The sequence below is a fragment of the Lissotriton helveticus genome, chromosome 5_1, assembly GCF_964261635.1.
Source record: "Lissotriton helveticus chromosome 5_1, aLisHel1.1, whole genome shotgun sequence".
NCBI classification, from domain to species: Eukaryota; Metazoa; Chordata; class Amphibia; order Caudata; family Salamandridae; genus Lissotriton; species Lissotriton helveticus.
The window spans coordinates 829,609,508-829,623,876 of record NC_136065.1 but is presented as its reverse complement, the minus strand read 5'-3'; the positions used below and the strand labels follow the sequence as shown (position 1 = coordinate 829,623,876).

The 14,369-nt window shown below is 45.5% G+C and overlaps 1 protein-coding gene across 1 annotated transcript in view; it reads right to left on the bottom strand.

The window, feature by feature from the left end:
- Window positions 1–14,369, bottom strand: part of BMPR1A (bone morphogenetic protein receptor type 1A) — a 510,331-nt gene that overhangs the window by 334,358 nt on the left and 161,604 nt on the right. Inside the window, exon 2 of the mRNA XM_078643295.1 lies at window positions 10,176–10,277. The gene's annotated coding sequence lies outside the window, so the exon portion shown is untranslated. The remainder of the gene's footprint in view (window positions 1–10,175; window positions 10,278–14,369) is intronic.

The following is a 14,369-nucleotide window of genomic DNA, read 5'->3' as shown; positions in this document are numbered from 1 at the left end:
TGGTTGTGGTACACCGGTACCTAGACGGAATGTGAGGCTGACCGCAATCGAGGACTGGTTGTATACACCAACCAGGTTCGTCCTGGTCAAAGATTTTACCTTCTGACTTAGTCATTCAAGTGCCAATCAACCACAGAAATACACTTCTAAAACCCCCATGACCTCAGGGGAGCCACCTATAGACTCACAGGGAGTCAGGCGGAGATCCAAAAGCAGAGTTCAGTCCAAGTAAAGTTGACACTGGTCAGCTGTGTACACCCAGGAAACAGTTTATTGTAGCTTGTGGTCTCCCTGTAGACACAAAGGATGACCGCCAACTGACACTTGGAGTTCAGTTCCTTGTCCTGGGGATAAAATATGGAAGGTTCAGTCCTTTGGGAATAGAATAGGACAGGACAGGACAGGTTCACTCCTTCAGGGCCCCTCTCAGGTCACAGGTAGCAGGTCCAGTCCTCTTCTGATCTTCAACAGGTCCAGAACCTGTTCTGAAAAGGGTGCCACATTTATACCTGCCACTGATTACTGGGTGGCAGTGACTCTGGGCATGCGGTTACCAAAGGGGTAAACGTTCTCAGGGGTAACCATACTCACTTTTTCAGCAGTTCTTGCTTGCTTTACTGAAAACAGGCCAAAATATCCAGTGTTAGGGCATTTTCAAGATGGTGAAAGTCTTCAGCCACAGTAAACTTAGGCTCTGAAGGTTGGGGGGGGGGGTGTCCTTTGGTAATGATAGTGTTCTCCCACATGTAACACTAAAATCCAATTTTGAGAATGTATTGTTCCCACAACAAATTCAGAGACACGTCTGGTAGGACAAATGTCCTTCAGCAACCTGACTGGATAAACTAGAATTATTTGGCCACCTTGTTCTTTCATTTTTCAAGTGCACCCTAAGTGCTGCATGTGGGTCAACAGACCTGTTAAGCATGATTTGACTGTTAAGTCAAAAGGGGGCTCACAGCCCCAAACCTGCAAATTCTGCTGAACTCAGAGGAGTCATCTTATCCCATTCAGGTACGCTTATTGTTTGCTCCTGAGCTGCATTTCACACCTATTCAAGGTTGAGCACAGGCTGGGAGCTGGCAAAGACTTATGTTAATTAGCTTTCTGACAGTTCAGTCAGGTAAACATCAACTTTCTAAATGCTACGTTTTCTTAATATGGATTACAAATATAACTAATAGCTATCAAAAATAGATTTTAAAATTATTTTTCCAGCTGGTCCCATTCCCAAGATACATTATTAGTATTTTAATCTGCACTCTGGTTAACTAAATTGATCATCAAGACCTGCCACAGTGAGAAAAGCTTTTTAGGCCTCATCACTGTATGGACATGGTAACATTACCATTCTACATGTTTCTGACTTTTAAATACCATTCATCCTACTTTGTGGGCTACAAGGCTTACATATAAGAGACTTACTAATATTTAAAAGGGAGTTTTGTACCTGTCAAAAAGGGTCTATTTCGACAGCTTGAAGTACATGTTTTACACTGTATCAGTCAAAATACAGTGGAGGCCTATAGCCAAGTTTGCACTGCCATGTAGTGAATCACACAATAGTTGTTGTAGCCCCCCTATGGAATTTTACTTCCAGGCCCCTGGATAAATTTTATACCATATACTATGGACTGATAGGCGAGTTAACTATACCAATTAGAAGTATGCCAATTCAACCTTATTTAGAGGAGAGCACAGGCACTTTACTACTGGTTAGCAGGGGTAAAGTTATATATAGCAAAAATGTAGGGGGGTGGGGGGGGGGGGGGACATCACACAAATGATGGTCATTTATTACAGCGACTCAGCCCAGGTAAAAGAGCTGTACAAGTCAGGCAAACGCAGAACTGGAGATACCAACGGTGGTACCTGGCAAAACATTTTAATTAAAGTACAGGACAGTTTTCGGTAGAAGGAATTATCTGCTGTTGGATAGGAGAGAAACTTGAGGTATGCTATGAACCAGGCGCCATTCAATGCACCGGTAAAGCATGAGACTGAGGGCCTCCTGTGGAACTACAACAGCTGGGAAAATGCGCACACTTGAATAGCCACCAGGGCCACACCTCTAATGGCCCTCACCAAGGATACCTGCGGACGTTCTCCCACTGCCAAGCCCCCGTCAGTGATCTGATGACGTTAGCGTGCTAACGTCATCAAAAAGTGCAGACGATAGCGCTGGAAGCCCATATGCAAAACCTACAGCTCATTGCCTAAGGTTTCAAAACTAATTTCTGTCTGCAGTGCTGGTCTACAGTGGCCTGGATTCAAAATGTTTCGTCTTTGCAATAAAAATCCGTAGCCCTACTAGGAATGAATTGTGAAGCTAATGAAAGAATTTCCCACATATTTTCCACTCGCTGGCTTTTTCCCTCTTCCAGTTTGCATGGTCTGAATTCCTTAAAACGTTCTTCGTGCTTGCACAATCCCTGGGTGCTGACAACATAAACAAAGCTCCAAGACTTATGAAGAATTGCTCAAAGCAATTTCCTTTAATGGCAGCAATCCAGGTCTCAGATCATCCGAAAGAGTGCGACGCCTCCCTCCCTCCGCACCCTCTGAGAGTCTAAGAGGGAGGCAGCAGAAGGGAGGGCTGGGCTTCCCTTAAAGTGATGGAGAGATAAACACAGTGACAGAAGTGTGGCTGGGAGTGTGTGCGTCTGTCGGTCTTTCTTTGTCGGATACTGTATAAAGGGGATGGACTAAAAAGGACTGCAAGGGGGTTTTATTTTGTGTGCGGTAAGCAAATAAATTCGAATTTACAATACAAAGAGTACTAAAAACTAGGACTGACATTCAAAATGCTGCATCAGAACAAGTCTCTGCAAGAGGCGCAAAAACTGCCACATTAAAAACAAGCCTTGGCAATGCCAAAAAGGTCTCGCCTATGAGAGCTATCGGCTTTGGGTATGATTTTAACCATACTGTTCAGCAATGTGGCTGCTGTGCAGCATGGCTAAAAAATAATAATTAAAAAAGCGCTATGGCGTGACAAACGCTAATGCTTTTTGTTATTTTCAAATAACGGGGGGGAGGTATCACGGAGGGGGGCAGGACAGAAGGATTAGATTGGGGAGAGGATATGCACAAGACAATGGGGAAGCACATGGACAACAGAGGGAAGCTGGGAGGGGCTGTGGAGGTAAACGGACAACAAAAGGAGGGTGGGGGGAGCTGGGGTAGCCACCTAACAGAGTTGGCAGGAGGGTCTGGGCAGGGGCGGTTTATCCATATGGACATGGGGGCATTGACCCCCTGACCTCCCCACTGCATCACACCAGTTCACTGGGACGACCTGAGGCTGTCATCTGAACTGCGCATGTCAAGATGGCAGGTGTTGTCACTGTAGCCAGCCTGACACGCGCAGTTTAAGCTTCTGCAATCAACAACTGAGAGGCAGCTGAGAAGCAGAGGCACAGCCACGCAAGCTTCCGATGGAGCACTGCATTTGCCTGCTCCAGCCAAGCCTAGCAACAATGTTATGCTGTTCAGCATTGTAATAAGTAAGGCAGCAGTGCTTGGATGCTATTATCAAGCAAGGAAGCAGCACAGGAGGAGGAACCTCTGGAGTAGTTGCAGCTGAGCCAAACATGTGCTTCAGAAAATCAAAGTAAGTTTATTTTTAAAGGGTTTTATTAACGTTTGATGTGCCCCACCACTTTTAAAATGTAGCAGCTGCCACTGGGTCTGAGGTAGCAAGCGGACAACAGAGGGTGGGCAGAAAGGGCTGGGAGAGCAAGCGGACAATGAAGGGCAGGCAGGAGGGGCTAGGGAAGCAAGCTCACAATAGAGGTTGGGCAGGAGGGACTGGGAAAGCAAGCTGACAATGGTAGGTGGGCATGAGCAGGTGGGGCATCAACCTGAGAAAGGAGAGCAGGCGGGAGGGAATGGTGCAGTAAGCTGACAGTGACAACTGCGGTTTGGCTGGAGCGGCTGGGGAGAACACAAATGGGAGGAGGAGCTCAGGCAGCAAGCTGGCAAAGGAGGGTGGGTGGGACAGGCTGATAACACGAGCGGACAACTGGGGACAAGAGAGGGTGGGGGACAGCAGAGGGTGGGCTGGAGGGGAGTGGGACATTAGGAGGACAACGGAGGGTGAGCGGGAGGGCATTGGGACAGCGGAGGGTGGGCGGGAGAGGATGGGGACCGCGAAGGGTGGGGGATAGGGGATGGGGACAGCGGAGGGTGGGCGGGAGGGGATGGGGACAGCGGAGGGTGGGCGGGAGGGGATGGGGACAGCGGAGGGTGGGCGGGGACAGCGGAGGGTGGGTGGGAGTGGGCGGGGACAGCGGAAGGTGGGCGGGAGGGGACGGGGACAGCGGAAGGTGTGCGGGAGGGGACGGGGACAACGGAGGGAGGGCGGGAGGCGACGGGGACAACGGAGGGTGGGAGGTAAGGGGACGGGGACAACGGAGGGAGGGTGGGAGGGAGGGAGGGGACGGGGACAACGGAGGGAGGGTGGGAGGGAGGGAGGGAGGGGACGGGGACAACGGAGGGAGGGTGGGAGGGAGGGGACGGGGACAACGGAGGGAGGGTGGGAGGGGACGGGGACAACGGAGGGAGGGTGGGAGGGAGGGGACGGGGACAACGGAGGGAGGGTGGGAGGGAGGGGATGGGGACAACGGAGGGAGGGTGGGAGGGAGGGGACAGGACAACGGAGGGAGGGTGGGAGGGAGGGGACGGGACAACGGAGGGAGGGAGGGGACGGGGACAACGGAGGGAGGGAGGGGACGGGGACAACGGAGGGAGGGTGGGAGGGGACGGGGACAACGGAGGGAGGGTGGGAGGGGACGGGGACGGGACAACGGAGGGAGGGTGGGAGGGGACGGGGACAACGGAGGGAGGGTGGGAGGGGACGGGGACAACGGAGGGAGGGTGGGAGGGGACGGGGACAACGGAGGGAGGGTGGGAGGGGACGGGGACAACAGAGGGAGGGTGGGAGGGAGGGGACGGGGACAACGGAGGGAGGGTGGGAGGGAGGGGACGGGGACAACGGAGGGAGGGTGGGAGGGAGGGGACGGGGACAACGGAGGGAGGGTGGGAGGGAGGGGACGGGGACAACGGAGGGAGGGCGGATGGGGACGGGGACAACGGAGGGAGGGCGGGAGGGGACGGGGCCAACGGAGAGAGGGCGGAGGGGCGGGGACAACAGAGGGAGGGCGGGAGGGGCGGGGACAACGGAGGGAGGGCGGGAGGGGACGGGGACAACAGAGGGAGGGGACGGGACAACGGAGGGAGGGGACGGGGACAACGGAGGGAGGGGACGGGGACAACGGAGGGAGGGGACGGGGACAACGGAGGGAGGGGACGGGGACAACGGAGGGAGGGGACGGGGACAACGGAGGGAGGGGACGGGGACAACGGAGGGAGGGGACGGGGACAACCGAGGGAGGGCGGGAGGGGATGGGAAAGCAAATGGACATGGAGTGGTGGGGAAGCAAGAAGGGGCAGCGAAGGTGGGCATTGAGTTACAAAGCACAGTGTCAGGATGAGAGAGAAAGAGAAATACAAAGGTTAGAGAAGTGCACAAGGGATGTAGCTGGAAAATAGATACACTCTGAGTTCTTAAACAAAAACAAAAAAGCAGAGCCAGAAAAATGAGCAGTGGTAGGACACAACTAATATGTGCAACCTTATGCCACCACAACTCCTGAGGTTGGGTTGATTTGCTGGATGATATTCTGTCCCTTTATCGCTAAAAACTAGAGGTTTTCTAAAATAACTTTTCCTTCACATGCTTTCACTTGGTCCCTATTTATGGCAGGGAACCAATCAGGATTAGCTAAAATACACACCATCTGTGCACTCTTTGCCCACTTTCAGCTCCTCCAAAGAAAGAAACCATTCTACTCACCAACTAAAAATCCATCCCATAAAAAGCTTTATCAAGAGCTACAAGTCAAAATAAATTGCTGGACTGCAAATCTGTGCACAATACCCTGCATTCTATGGCGTCAAAGGATGACCCATGAAAGAGTAAACCACATGTATCGTCAACTCATTATAATATTCAAGACTTATTTATTGGTAAATCATGCTGTAAGGCAAATAAGGATCAACATATTTATCATCTACCAACAACTGAAAATAAGTTTGGAAGGTAAATTTCACTACGGCAAGAGTCTGAAATGACAGATATAGAATCACAATATGAAGAAGACTGCTTAGACAAGGGACTTCCAGCAGACCTTTGTCTTAGAAGCAAGTGAAAGTCAACCATCAACAACCCTATCAATGCAATTGCAATGTTTGCGAATAAAACTATATTTAGGGTCTGTTCACACAGAACTTTTCTGTCTAGTCGTCAATAAACTATGCACAGATAGACTAGCCCCTGGACATGGCAGTACTGTTTCCATGCACATTAGTAAGTGAACTGCTTTGTAGGGAAGACGACTCCAAGCAGAATGTTTAACTATATAAAAATACTATAAAGAAAAATATGATCTTCAACACTCCTATTCTTCATCTGCCTCAACATGTAGTTGACAGGAAATGTCTCTGGCCTCAGACACAAGTGACCTGGTTTTCCACCAATGGAACAAGCACTCGCCACACACAGGTTTGCCGCAGACCAAGAGGTACAGTATGGCATGGCTGCCTGCAGAGAAAAACAGAAGATTATCCTGACCCACAAGTACACAACATTTGAAATTACTCTCAGAAGTACACCATAGTTTAAAGACTCCTAGAAAGGCAACTATGCTGTGCGGTCCCAAAAGAAGAGAATTGACCATGAAGTGCTCTATGAGATCTATTAAGTAAAACAAGTGAAACCCTGGCCACAATTAAGTGGTATTCCACAAGGGTGTGTGGTTTATCAGGCTGTGGGCAATTTTGTCAAGCATTGCAGGCAGAAAGAAGACAACAAAAACAAGAGTTGATATTGGCTTATGTTGGCAAGTTATCTGGAAATGTCTTACTTTGGGAAAACGATGCATCCCACCTGCTAAAAGCCGAGCATAAGCACGATTTATAACACTATCTTACACAATGATAATCATACTCACACAAAACTTACTTCTAAACCGGCAACACTTATGTATATACAAAGACACACCTATTAGTTGTACCTATAGTCTCTGGGGCATGCTTTTATACCGCGTGTTGTAGTGTGGATGATGCATTTTGATAAATTGTGGTTTTTAACAGATACAAGAATTTTTAAGTCTCTTTACAGTAAAGGACAATAATTAAAATATGGTTTTGCGCTAACTGGTGGCACCACATGAAAGCAGAAGTATCATAAGAAAAAAACAAGAGAGAAGCGAACAATTCAAAATTAATCTTCCCCGATTTTTTTCATGATAAAAATGCACTTTAACAAATCTACACCAGAAAAATCAGACTACTGGATTTTAAAACATCAGGTGATGCATGCATGGTGAAAGATAGATGTGCAAACTGCAATTAAACTAAGCCTGCGCTTAAATGAAATGGCTCCATTTGTACTTTTAGCCAACACAGATGAAGATGTGTAGCTGTCCGGTCTTCTGCGCTCGACCAAACTATGTTTGTATACAGAGGACCTTGTTCAAACCAAGCCATTTCCCATAACGGAAGACACACAAAAACCGAGACCACAGCAAGGTTATTTAGTTCAACCCCGTGGAACAAAAAGGTTGCTTTTTGCTAAATTACGGGGTTATAGCGCAATCCTGACTTCCTAACACAAGAACACATGTTTGTATTGATGGCTGATAAAGGCTGACAATTGAATCTGGTCGTCCTGCTGCAGCACACAATCACTATATAGACACCTGTACTGTCTTTGCACTTACTTCATAGTTACCCGACTGTGTACGCTACTGCCATTTGTAATGATGGCACCCAGTTTGTCCACCTAATGAAGTCTTGCACATTTACCACCTTCCTTATGTTACTACCTGTTTTTAATATTGTTATGTTCAGTCTGATTATATGTGGATATGTAATGTTATGGATTTTTATGATGGTTTTTAACCACCGAAATAAATAAAGAACTGAACTGAACTACTACCCGATGCCTCATAATTCTCCTCACAACACCATGTCCTAAACCAAGAAAGATCAACCAAACTGTATACAGCTCAACACAGAACGTCTTTGAAACGCGTATTTATTAATGAACACAGACAAATATAAGTCCACTTTTGAGATCATGGGAATTTTGCATATCAAGATAAAATTAAGTAATTATTCAAGTACTGTACCAAGTCACAACACTCAGTTTTCATACTAGAAGGTTGTGAAGTATACCCACTCCATGTGTAGCATCATACATAACCATGAAGATACACATGAACAAAAGGCATACGGACAGCATCCAGAAAGTCTGGCCTCTTTTAGTAAAGAGCTGTTTTTTTCAATAACTAAAGAAACAAAATGGTTGCTTACCAGTAGGAGTAGTTTTGCAGCTTCTAGAGGCTAGTTCTCCTCCCCCCCTCACCCTCCCTACAGGCGTCGGCGACCACAATTTGTTGCTAGGTCGGTCCCTTGTGTGACATCAGGTAGTGCCCCGGAAGTTCTTGTGCATGGTAGCAATCTTTAGATTCCTTTATTCTTTTCTCTTGGTTTTCTTCTTTCCAAGAATATGCTCTTTCTTTTTCTTACTTCCATACGACCTTCTTCCCACCTGTTTGCTTTGTTCTCATTTGGGGGGGAGGTGGGAGAGTCGCATGTGAATCAAGAAAACACCTCAAGCTGCAAAACTACTCCTACTGGTAAGTCACCATTTCGTTTTGCAGAATGAATGCTTTTCTAGATTCACAGGCAGTGCATTAGATTATGTAGCAGTTTACCCTTTCTTGGGATGGCAAGGGTGAAATGAGGATGAGTTTGCAAACGGGTGTTGCTGTATTTTCTGTCCCACCTGAGCTTCTTTAGTCATCTGTATATCCACACAATAATGCTTAGTAAAAGTATGTCTAGATGCCCATGTTGTGGCTACGCATATAGTGTCTGCTGGCACATTTGCCATAAATGCTAGGGTTGTGTTCGGTTTTCTCGTTGAATGCGCTTTAGGGTGAAACGGTAGAGTTTTTTTCTGCTGAGGAGTAGCACGTTTGTATCATCTCCACAATCCTTTGCGCTATTGTTCCTTTTGTAACGGGTGAACCTTTGCTGGAGTTCGCTTAAGAGATGAACAATTGGTTCTCCGTTACTAAACATATCTTCTATAGCTAATATAGTAGCCCTCACATCAAGAGAGTGCAAGCTCTTTTTCAGGCATGCCTGCAGGTTCCTAAAGAACACTGGTAACTGGATGCTACAATTGAGATGAAATTTGCTCACCACCTTCGGTAGGAATTGAGGATTAGTTCTGAGAACTATCGTCCCCTTGTGAATTTTTATATATAGTTCTTGTATTGTTAACGCTTGGAGTTCACTTACTCTCTGAAGTGATGTTATTGCTACCAAGAAGACAGTTTTCAGTGTGATAAACTGTGGTTCCACTTTATGCATAGGCTCGAATGGCTCTGTCATTGGCTGTAATAATACCGTATTTAAGCTCAACATAGGGGATGGGGCCTTCCTTGGAGGAGCTATTATTTTGAAACATTCTAGGAACCTCTTGATGACCGGTGATGTGAAAAATTGTTTACATGATGCTCTCCCGCTGAAAGCCACAATTGCTGCCAGGTGCACCTTGACAGATGAATAGTAAATTGCATTGTCCAGTTGCCGGGTGAGGTGGGCTAGTATTGTTACCCCGAGTAAATACTGAACCTAGAGCATTGTTGCTTGTACACCAAAGGAGGTATGTTCTCTATTTCGCTGCGTAGCATTGTCTTGTTGTTGGCTTTCATGCCTCCCTTAGAACCTCCAGTGGTGATGTCTTCTTCATTAATGGCTTTTACTAGCTCTGCTCTAGGCCAATTAGGTATTTTCTGTGGAATAAAAATGTTGCAAAAGGTCATGTGACATCATTTACTGTGATGTCATCACTATGCACAGGTATGTTTTGAGACCTGAAAAACCCAGCTTCAATTTGCCCATAGAATGTTAGCAAGTCTACCATGTTTGTACTCAATTAGGTTTTCAGGAAATCATTTCAAAATGGAAAAACAGGAAATAGTTTGAAAAATGAATCAATGGTAGACGATTACACAGGTGCTCCCAGGTATGGGGGGGTGTGCAACATTTAATGCACAAGTCTCATGTACCCTTTATATCACTGGATATGTGCTTACCTCACGTGGAAAGCCCCAATTTCTCAGCTGTAGAAAATGCTCTCTGTATTTCCACTTCATTAATTCCAGGTCGATATCAAAATTCTGCATATTTCTATAAATCTGGAGGAAAAACAATGATGTAAGTAAAAAGATATTACACTTTTACTTCAAGAGATTTATTAGTTGTTTTGGACCACGAAAATGTGCACAGTTAAGAGCAGACATTCCACACTTCGAAAAGGATTATGACTTTGCCAGCTATAATACAGCCCATTTTCCACTGCCTCCTTAACTAACAGACTTACTTTTTAAACTCACGCAAAGTGGAAAGTCTATAAAATCCGATATGGCTCAAGATCATATACATTTTTATGGCATCGACATTTTTTGGGGAAAAACAAGCACTGTCAGATAAGAGCAGCAGAGTCTTTGGATTTGGATGATGGGTGAATATAGTTATTTCATCAAGATATTTGCAAGACTCTGTTGTTTGCCTTAGGACTATTTTTGAATTCTTACACATACAAACCAGAATTGGCCAAACCAATAGGTCTGTCTCTAATGCACTCAACACAATCAAAGTACACAGAGTAGGGAGCTGATAAAACAGTCAGAGAGGTATAGTTATAGAGTAGTCCCTCAAATAGTTCAATGAAAAAGCACTCCAGTGGAGGTGACAGGATTCACTCAAACAGCCATTAGCATTAGGTGAGCGTTGGATACTCCCCTGGACTGGGCCAAGACAAAATTGACTTAGTCTCTAGCCGATGGCTGACTGAGTAAAACAAATGGTTGAAAAGGACATGGCAAAAGTCTACTTTACGTACATGGCAAGCAAAGGGTTTATTTGATAGCAGTGTCGTAAAAACCCAGAACCTAAAGAAATATTAAAGACACTCACACATTATAGCCTTATAACCCGCCGTAGAGGGCTATACCAGCTATTAAAGGCCCTCTCCAGCGTTAAAGGCCCCGAGCCGAAGGAGAGGGCCTTTAACAAGGGAGAGGGACTTTAATAGCGGTATAGCCCATATACGAAGGGCTATAAGGCTATTAGAACATTGTCACCAGAGGACAGAATGTTCTAACAAAAAAACAAAGCCTTTTGGAAGCGTGAGGGGATTGGAATCCCCACAGGCTCCCTGAAGCCTTTGTTCACAGCCAGAGCTGTGAACAAAGAAACATTGGAATGTTGGAGCTCCAGGCTTATACCAGCCATTATAAGCCCAGAGCACTCCATTGTTTTCAATGGAGCGCCCAACATTCCAATGTTCTAATACGCGTTCTAGTCCATTTAGAAGCAAGGAAGATCCCGCTTCCAGATGTTCTCCCATCATTGAGCCAAAGTTGCTACTTTTGTTGCATAATTATTTGAACCTTTCTATTTTGAGGCATTTCTTTTGGTGAAAGTTTGAACGATGGACTGCTCGTGGATCTTCACTGGGACTTATCAGCAAGGGAGCCTGATCCCTGCCCTATATTCAGGATTACCACATTAAGACAAATGAACAAACAATATATCTAAATGGAACTCATCTAGACAGACTCATCAGATTATCCTGAAAACCTGGGTTTGGCACTCCAAGACCTAGGTTAGGGACCGTGGATAGAACAAGCGGTCCCAGTAGAATGGCGTTGGAAAAGAAGGTGTCGTGAGGAGGATTGAGGCTGGTGCTCTTCCCACAGTGTGGTAAATGGCCCTGAATGAGCTGCAGTGCATGTGTAACGTTTAGTGGTTTGAGGGGAATGTGTTAATTGACTACTACTTCATGTACTTTTCTCAGCTGAAGGGTAAGGATGTTTCTACTTTTTTTTTTATTTACATTTTTATTTTTACTTCAGTTTTATTGTCAAGCCTGAAAAAAGACTGTTGCGTGCTCCATTTAGCCATTAGGTTTTGGGTAAGCTTCCTAGTCATTTGTTTTAAAAGTGGACAGGATGCACTTATTAAAGGCACTGTTTGTTAATTATACTTCTTGCACCTTTAACATATTATTGTGTTTATATACTGTGCTAACTTCAATAGCGCCAATATATCTACCAGGTATGTTGCTAGCAGATGCAGAAGTTAGGAAAAACAGAGTCCTGAAATTGAATCTTTAACTGGTGTAGCCTCTCAAAAGGCTGTTAAACAACCGATTACTGGTGGGCTTAAGTTAGGCTATTTACTACATGCCAATCTTAGTTCAGTGTGCAAGGTTAAGGCACTAGTTTACTTTAACTTCTATCAAATATGGTAGGAGTGCACAAATCGATTAACCTGATGACTAAAACTGCATTATTTAGGAATATCTTATTAAATGAGGTCTTGTACATCAGGTTCAGGAAACAATATTACTAGGGATTGATTAACAAGGATGAAGGGAAAGAGTGAAATGCAATTAAAATCACCCTTCATTCTAGGATATCACCATAAAATATTTAACCAAAAGCTCCGTTTTAAGCATTTATAGTAATCATATCCCTTTGATATTAATCACTATTCTGGAAAACACCTTACACTGCCCTCATCTAAGGGTTTTGTTAAAATGCCCCCTCATTGATGCCAGAATTACATTATGAACTACCAAAGTGCAAAGCAATGTGAATCTTTCTTTCAAATAAATGGTTACGCAAAAAGACACCCTTAGTACAGTTACTTCAATTTTTACAACAAAATAAATACTCAAACAAAGCATATTTGTACTATTAACACCTGCATAATAAACACACACTGGCACAGTCAATAGGTTTAGCCTTAGCCATGTTGTACAGCAGAGTGGAGTGGAGTGGTGTGGAGTGGCGTGCGTAGCATGGGGTGGAGTGGTGTGGCATAGGGTGGGGTGGCGGGGCGCAGAGTGGCGGGGCGCAGAGTGGGGCAGAGGAGAGTGGGGCAGAGGAGAGTGGGGCAGAGGAGAGTGGGGCAGAGGAGAGTGGGGCAGAGGAGAGTGGGGCAGAGGAGAGTGGGGCAGAGGAGAGGAGAGTGGGGCAGAGGAGAGGAGAGTGGGGCAGAGGAGAGGAGAGTGGGGCAGAGGAGAGGAGAGTGGGGCAGAGGAGAGTGGGGGAGAGGAGAGTGGGGGAGAGGAGAGGAGAGTGGGGGAGAGGAGAGTAGAGTGGGGGAGAGGAGAGTAGAGTGGGGGAGAGGAGAGTAGAGTGGGGCAGAGGATAGTAGAGTGGCATATAGGGGAGTAGGGTGGCTTAGTGGAGTGTACAGTGAAGTTGGGTTGAATGGCTTAGTGGCATTGTGTGCAGTGGGGTAGAGTGGCACAAAGTAGAGTGGCGTATATTTGAATGGCAATGAGTTGCGTTACAGTGGAGTGGTGTAGAGTGGACTGGTGTAGAGTGCAGTGGCACAGAATAGAGTGCAGTGGTGTAGAGCGAAGTCTTTTAGCATTCAACTGCTCAGGCACCATAGAAGACTCCGTGCCAGCCCGAAACATGCCTTTACGGGTGACCTCTCCCCGCGTGAAAGAATTAGGATAATTGACTACTGGGAGATATTCATGAAGTTGGGAATGCGATATTTAGTATGGGACAGGACAACAAAAGAAAGTTACAAGGGACTCATTACAGACAAATTAAAAGCACTCCCTTGGAGTGGAGGACCAGAAGATATATCAGGAAAGTGTATTTTACATAGATGAGGACAACAGTATTATTCCCTCAGGCCACCGTTTGAAGTAATCTCATTTTGTGTGGTCCTGAAGAAGGTGTTTGGACTAAAGTAATTCCCACACCGAAACATATGTTGACCGTTTGTAGGAGTGATTAGAGCCCACAACACCACAATGGCTGAAACAGAACATCTCCTCCCGTTGTTTTGTTCCTTGTGTATGTGTGTAGTGGTAGGGCCTAGCTTTGTATGGATGGTATGATAGGTAATGTTTGATGAATGTATGAGTGAGAGAGTGGATTGCAGGATGGGATGATCAAATTATTTTACATGTATAGGAATGTCATAATTTATATACAAGTGGTTCAAGAATATATATGACAAATATTGTGAAATTATAGTTAAATATATGTGATATGTGATTGAAATGTATTTATTGGTGACACTAAGTAAATAGAAAAATTAAACAAAAATTATTTTTGAATTGAATAGTTTTTAAGATGTGTAGTGTTTCCTGGACCTGAACACAATAGCAATGTACAGGCATTGAGGAAGAAATACAGGTCAAGTGGGATTTTGTTCTTGTATCAATGGTATTGTTTTCCCCTTGTCCCAGACCC